This window comes from Amblyomma maculatum, chromosome 5 (genome assembly GCF_055883805.1).
Source record: "Amblyomma maculatum isolate TAMU_Amacu chromosome 5, ASM5588380v1, whole genome shotgun sequence".
Lineage (NCBI taxonomy): Eukaryota > Metazoa > Arthropoda > Arachnida > Ixodida > Ixodidae > Amblyomma > Amblyomma maculatum.
In genome coordinates, this window is record NC_139348.1 from 63,755,619 (window position 1) to 63,763,541 (window position 7,923).

Below are 7,923 nucleotides of genomic sequence, written 5' to 3' on the forward strand. Positions count from 1 at the left end.
CAAGGTAGGCAAGAGGTTTCAATGCCCGAAAATGATTGCCTGAAACTGGACTTTGAAAAAAAAAATCGTCCAAATTAGATACGGCCCTGAAAGCTCCTCAAAAATATTTTAATTTGTGGCTGGTTACATTAAGATGTGGTTCTAGATATATGCAAAACACTGGCGTCGCTTTAAAAGCCAGTAAACTGGCCGCCACTGATTGTAATCCAGACATTAGCTGATGTCGCACATCGACTTCGATTCTCACTAATATGGAAGCACCTCCCGAAAACCTGCGTGTCTGCTCTCGGTCATGAACAAAGACTAGTATAATTTTTTAGTATAATCTGTTATATTCCTCTAAACACAATGCTACAAGTGAAAATGTAGCTAGTATGTCTTTTATGTCATTTTAGTTATTTATTGTCCCTGCCGCTCCAGTATATAAAAAATAATGCGTATTTTATGTTTGAAGACCTAGGTGCAGTTTTTGGGTTCCTGTATTAGGGGCCTCTCTTTCTGTGTCGATATAAAGAACTGTACGGCCCGTTTGACTTCGACGGCGCAGGAATTTCTTGATTTGCGTCCATTGCATCTTGTGATGCACTGGATGTCTGCATTAATTTTATTATTATACTTTATTTGAACAGTAGGTCTGAGAAGTCTCTTTTCCGAGAACTGGTGCAGCGATAGTCTTTGTCGTCATGTGCACCGATGGCCTCGCTCCATTTTATTCTGTGTGACATGGGGAGGTGCCTGAGGCCGTAGTAAGTCTGTGCGCTGCTGCACCACAAAATAGTAAGGAGGCTTTTGACACGATAAGGTTTCTTGCTTCCTAGAAGGATGTTTTCCGTTAATTTGATGGTTATAATTCCTTTCTCCTCCTTCCATACTACAGTGCAAGTGCATGAGTATGCAGAATGACTGCCCTCATAGTTAACACCGAGGTGTGGTTGCACTTCACATTTCTGAGAATGCTGTTTATGGGAACCAGTGGAAAGGGGACGTGTTAACAAGCAGAACGTGCACAAAGACGACGCTGGAACACAACTGAAATTTACTGCATTGAAATAATCAGACAGAGCAGGGCACACGTGTGCGTCAGCACCAACGCACAAAGGAGAAAAAAAAAGACAATTCATTGATAGTGCAGGTGTTGCTTCTTGCACGTGGCAAAACTACTCCCATTCATGAAATTATATCTCCTTGCAGAAAACCTGACGGAGCTGTCACTGACGCATTCAGTACCTACCTTCTTGATTCTGATGGCTTCCAAGATCTCTCTATCTATCTGTGTTTTTACACGGCCAATGATGCTGGCATTACTAAAGAGAGGGGTACATTTCTCACAACGGTTGCAATGTTCCGGTAGATTACCTGTGTTATCCAGCTTCAGTGAGGTGCAGTGCTGCTCCAAGCGGTCAATATTGCACTGGTCAGTTTGGCCGATGTAGGCCATACCACATGACAGGGGTAGACAGCATACAACATTGGTTCTACATGTGGTGAACATAGGTGGTTGCTTTACGTTGCAGATCTTTTTTGTGTCTTTATTTGCAGTGATACGGCACTGTGAAGACTGATTTGTGGGCGCTGAAAAGACAACGTTGACTCCGTATCTTATGGCAACCTTTTTATGTTATATTTTGTGGATGTAGGGTCACATGTGCGCCCTGCTCTGTTTGACTATTTGCATACAGTAAATTTCAGTTGTGTTCCAGCGTCGTCCTTCTGCACTTTATCCTTATTAAAGCCTCCTCTTTTCGCTGGTTTCCACTTTCAACTATGCACCAACTGCCCCTACAAGCTACGCTTCATGAATTATGCTCACGGGATGCAGATTTTGCACTTCTCAATTGACGCGCGCAGCTGAGAGCCGTGGCCGTGCCATTGACACTTCAAACACCGTCGTGGAGTTTAGTTGTATTAGCTGAGCTGAAGATGTCGTAGCTTGTTTCGACATATTCAGACAGTATGCTTGATGTAAATGTCAAGACTGTATTCTGTAGCTGTCTCTCTTATCGCGCCTAATTTTTATTGTGTGCACATATCCAGGTTTTGGCGTTTTCGACCCTCTAGCAGGTCACCTTCAGTCAGGCATCGTTGATCATCATCTCAGATAACTCCGCCCACAGTGATCAGAGAATTATGTGGAATGTTTTGTAACCAGGTTTCACACAAACATTTAATATGGATGTTATTCTTTCTTGTTATTATAGAGTACTACGCCTAGGAGGTCAGGGTTAGCCAACATTTCATTTTAAATTCTTGTGCAATGGTTTGTATTAGAGTCTTCGTGACAAGAAACCGTTGACAGTTCGAATGGTTTTTTACGGGTGTTCCCGGTGGACTGTGTAAAATTTAGAAATGGTGGTATTTTTCTAAACAAAGATAAGCTGTCTCGATGAGCCTTCTTTTTGGAGGGAAGTCAGAGACAAGGAAGATTGAAGACATGCCAAGAAAATATGTGTTTTTCAGTAATGTTTCAGTGACCTCCTGTGGAGTCAATACTTAGAGGGGTTCGGAACTTGCAAGCAAGTCGTAACTTTATCAGCTGTAAAGCATAGCTATAACCCAGTATGTTGTATATCTGTGCACCTATACTACACAAGGTAATGGTTCAAGAGTGCTTTGTCGGGCTGATTGCTTCATGTTGAATGGAAGGAAGGAACAGCTCTAACGGAGTGAACCTGTAGAAAGGAGAGACAGACACATAAGCTGACTAACAACCAAATGGTTTATTGCGACACAAGGAGTAATATATAGCAGAGAGCCAAAGCGCATATAAAAAATCAATTGCGAAATAAATATGGTCCTGATATCACACAGCAAATATCAAAACCGTCCGCGATTAAAATACGTGAGCTCTTGTGGGAATAGAGCAATGGACGGTTGGCTGACAGACTTGTCACCAAGTTCGTGAATCTGAAAAGCCTCAGATATGAGGCGTGAGGTTAGATCTTTATATTTGGCAATAATTATAGTTTGGTTAAAAAACGCCTTAAAGTCCTTGCAAGCGGGTGAATGGATGGCTATGTTATTTCGGCATGACTGGTTTTCTATGTATTTTGCGTGTTCGGACAGTCTATCATTAAAGCACTGTCCAGTTTCCTCGATGTAAAATTGGCCGCATGAGTGTGGAATTTTGTATTCAACACCACAGCAACAGCTCACAAATTTCTTTCGGTGCTTCTTTTCAAAAGCCTTCTTTATGCTTTCCTGGTTGACTTTCTTGCACAACCTTCTTACTTATTCCTGGAGGAAAGAAGAAGCTTTACGCCAGCTGTGCTGACAATCTTTTTTCAGGTTGTGACAAACATACGGTATGCACTCCATGTTCTTATAATTTGAATCGCGTGGAAACTTTGAATCCTGCTGTCTGATAGTATTGACTCTGCTACGCTTGAGAGTGTCTTAGTCGGGTAGCCTGCAGTGGTGGTGATTTGAGCGTCAAAGCTGACCTGCGTTTTGTCTATGCATGACCTATGCAAGGCTGCTTTTATGCAGGTTTTTTACTATCCCGCGCTTAATAGTCTTCGAGTGAGCCGATTGGAACGACAGAAGCTCTTCAGGAAGCGTGGAGAGTACATCCAACACACATGGTCGTCGGATAGTACAAGTTCCATATCAAAAAACCTGAGTTTGTGGTCAGTAGAAATCAGTGGTTAATTGTAATTCATTAAGTTCAGTCCCGAACGTGTCAAAAATCTGAGCAACAGGTTGTTGGGCGCCATCTTTGCGATAAACGACTAAACAATCGTAAACGTAACGCATAATTTTAACAACAGTGTCATGGTCAAGCTTGGCTTGAAATCGTCTATCGCACGAGGCTAAAACAGGTCGCTAAGAAAGGGAGCGAGGCTGGATCCTATGCAAACCCCTTGTTTTTTGATGAAAAGCCTGCTATCATCACTAGCGAACATAGACTGTAAATAAAAGCTAAGCATTTTTAGAAGCACGGCAACATTCATACCACAGGAATTCTGGAACTTTGTGACACCGTGAAGATCAATGCAATCACTTATTTCGGAGATCACTGCTCTTTGCGGTAGGAATTAGTACAAGTCCTTAAGATCTACCGAAAAAGCGCTGACATGGGCTGGACACTCACTTTGTAGGAACTCAGACACTAATTCAGGCTTCCTGATGAGGAAAGGGTCTTCAACGTTCAGATGCGACAGGCACTTCTGCAGAAACACCGCTGCCTCGAGCTGCCAAGTCCCTCGTTCCGAGACAATGACACGGAAAGGACAGCCTTCTTTGTGTGTCTTGGAACAGAAGAAGATGGTTTGGCTAGATGGCTTGGTTGTGTTGATAGAAGAGGCTAGTCTTGATAGGCCAGCGCGTTCACAAAGCTACACTGCCTGCTCCTGCACTTTCAGTGGTTTCAGTGATTTCGTTTCCTTGATGTTGGCTAAAACCGTGGCTTCAGCCTTCTCCTTGCAGACGTCTTTACCACGACTACAAAACCGCTCTCCTTGTCCGACTCTAGGAGCTTGACGTCCGCTTCTTTGAGGGCCGATACTGCAGCAGTGGGACGGCGGTGGCTTCCTTTCTTCACTTCCTTCCGTTTCTTCACTTCCTTCCATCTTCACGTCCTGTCCGTTTGAGATGTTTCTTCCTTCCATTCAACATGAACCAACCAGCCCGACAAAGCCCTCTTCTTGAATCCATTTCTCGTACATCGGGAACTTTCCTTTCTACCTCCGCTGATCTGTTGTATGTATCAACCTCTTGGCCATAAGAACTTGCCGGGCATGTCTTCTTACGTTCACCCTTAAGAACTCGTACCTGCCTCCGGACGTTCTCCATCTAATCGGATGACTCATGCCATCGGAAGGCCACGTCAAGCGAATGTGCCGCCTCTTACGCTCCAAAACGTGGAGGCGAGGTTATACACCGAGTGCTTGAACATCGTCCATGTCCGTCCTGAACTAGGGAATAGAAGATTCTGTCTTGACCTCCTGGTAGCCTCGCAAACGACGGAGTTCTTTTGGCGACAGATTGGTCCTTCGCTACCTGCAGAAGAGGGTATCCTGCCGGACATCATCAAAAAGTGATCGTTTTGGGGAACGCGTGTCCCCCCGAAGGCGGAAAGCCTGCTCATGCTGGGCCCAAAGTACTGTGAGCATCCCCGACTTTACAAGACGCAACTACTCTCTCTTGTTAGGACCACTTCGAAAAGAGCAAGGACGGATGAAGCTGCTAGATACATAAGGAAGGAGTGGAATCCATCTCCAAGGAAGTGAAGAAAGGTAGCCACCCCCATCTCACTGCTGCAGTATCGGCCCTCAAAGACGCGGGCGTCAAGCTCCTACAGTCGGACACGGAGGGTGGTTTTGTAGTCATGGCTAAAGACGTCTACAAGGAGAAGGCTCCAGCCGCTGTTTTAGCTAACTTCAAAGAAACAAAATCAGCGAAACCATCGAAAGTGCAGGAGCTGGCAGTGCAGCTTTGCGAACGCGCTGGCCTATCAAGACTAGCCTCTTCTGTCAAGACATCCAAGGCATCTAGCCAAACGATCTTCTTTTCCAAGACACACAAAGAAGGCTGTCCTTTCCGTGTCATTGTCTCCTAAAGAGGGACTTGGCAGCGCGAGGCAGCGGGGTTCCTGCAGAAGTGCCTGTCGCATCTGGACGTTGAAAACCGTTTCCTCATCAGGAAGCCTGAATCAATGTCTGAGTTCCTACAAAGTGAGTGTCCAGCTCATGTCAACACTTTTTCGGTTGATGTTAAGGACTTTTACTATTCCCTACCGCAAAGAGCTCTGATCTCCGAAATAAGTAATTGATTGATCGTCACGGTGTCATAAAGCTCAAGAATTCCTGTGGTATGAATGTGGCCGGGTTTCTATAAATGCTTAGCTTTTATTTGCAGTCCACGTTCGCTAGTGTGGATAGCAGGCTTTTTATCATTTTATCAAAAAACAAGGGGGTGGAATAGGATCCAGCCCCGCTCCCGCTCTTAGTGACCTGTTTTTAGCCTCGTGCGATAGACGATTTCAAGCCAAGCTTAACCATGACACTGTTGTTAAAGTTATGTTTTACTTCGACAGTTTTTTATTTTTTTATCGCAAAGATGACGTCCAACAACCTGTTGCTCAGATTTTTGACACGTTCAGCACAGAGTTCAATGACTTACAATTGACCACAGAATTCTCTACTGACCACAAACGTAGGTTTTTAGATCTGGAACTTGGGAAATCGGACGACAATGTGTGTTGGATGTACTCTCTACGCTCCCGGAAGAGCCTTCTGCCGTTCCAATTGGCTCACTCGAACATTAGTAAGCGCGGGATTGTAAAAACGGCATGAAAGCAGCCTTGCATAGGTCAATGCATACACAAAACGCACGCCAGCCTTGACGCACAGATCACTAGGCTCACCACTGCAAGCTATCCGACTAAGATCCGTTCAAGCGTAGCAGAGTCAATACTATCAGAAAGCAGGATTCAAAAGGTTTCACGCGATTAAAAATATAAGAACATGGCGTGCATACCGTATGTGCGTAAAGTTTCACACAACCTGAAAAAGATTGTCAGCAAAGCCGGCGTGACGCTCCTTTTTTCCTCCAGGAATAAGTTAGGAGGGTTATGCAAGAAAGTCAACCAAGAAAGTAGAAAGAAGACTTGCGAAAAGAAACATCGAAAAAAATTTGTGAACTGTTGTTGTAGTGTTTACAAGATTCTACTCTCATGCAGCCAATTTTACATTGGGGAATCTGGATGGTGCGTTAATGATAGACTGCGTGAACACGCCAAAGACAGAAAACCACTCATGCCGAAATAACATAGTCATCCATTTCACCACTTGCAAGAACTGTGCAGCGTTTTTAAACCAAACCACAATTGTCGCCAAATATAAAGATCTTACCTCACGCCTGATATCTGAAGCTTTTCTCATTCACGAACTTGGTGACACGTGCGTCAGACAACCGTCCGTTGCTCTATTTCCACAAGAGCTCACGTATCTCAATCGCGGACGGTTTTGATAATTGCTGTGTGATATCAGGACCATGATTGTGTCGCAATTGATTTTTCTTATGCGCTTTGGCTTTCTGCTATATATTGCTCCTTGTGTCGCAATAAACCATTTGTTATTCAGCTCATGCGTCTGTCTCGCCTTTCTACACGTCCCGTCCGTTTGAGCTGTTTCTTCCTACCATTCAAATGAACCAACCAGCCGACAAAGCCCTCTCCTTGAATTCATTTGTTGTACATCGGGCACTTTACTTTCTGCTTTCTGCCTTCTGTCATCTGTTGTATGTATCAACCTCTTCGCCACAACAACGTGCCGAGCACGTCTTATCACGTTCGCCCTTAAGATTTCCTGCCTGCCTCCGGAAGTTCTCCGTCTCTATGGCGGACTCATGCCATCGGGAGGCCACACCAAGCGAATGTGCCGCTTCTTACGCTCCGAAACGTAGAGGCAAGTGAGGTTCTACACCAAGTGCCTGAACATCGTCTGTAGAAGCAACGTCCCTTCTGAACTGGAGAATAGAAGACTCTTGACCTGCGTGTAGCCTCGCAAACGACGGAGTTCTTGTGGCGGCAGATTGTTCCTTCGCTACCTCGCCGAAGAGGGTATCCTGCCGGACATCAACAAATTGTAAAACCTGTTGGGGAACGCAAGTGTCCTCCCGAAGGCGGAAATCCTGCTCATGCTGGGCCAAAAAAACTGTGAGCATCCCCGACTTGACAAGACGCAACTCCTCTCTATTGTCAGGGCTGCTTCGAAAAGAGCAAGGACGGATGAAGCTGCTAGATGACATAAAAGGAGTGAAATCTATCCCCAAGGAAGTGAAGAAAAAAACCCACCACCGTCTCACAGCTGCAGTATCGGCCCTCAAAGACACGGGCGACAAGCTCCTACAGTCGGACAATAAGGGCGGTTTTGTAGTCATGGATAAAGCCGCTATCTTAGCCAACTTCAAGGAAATAAAAAA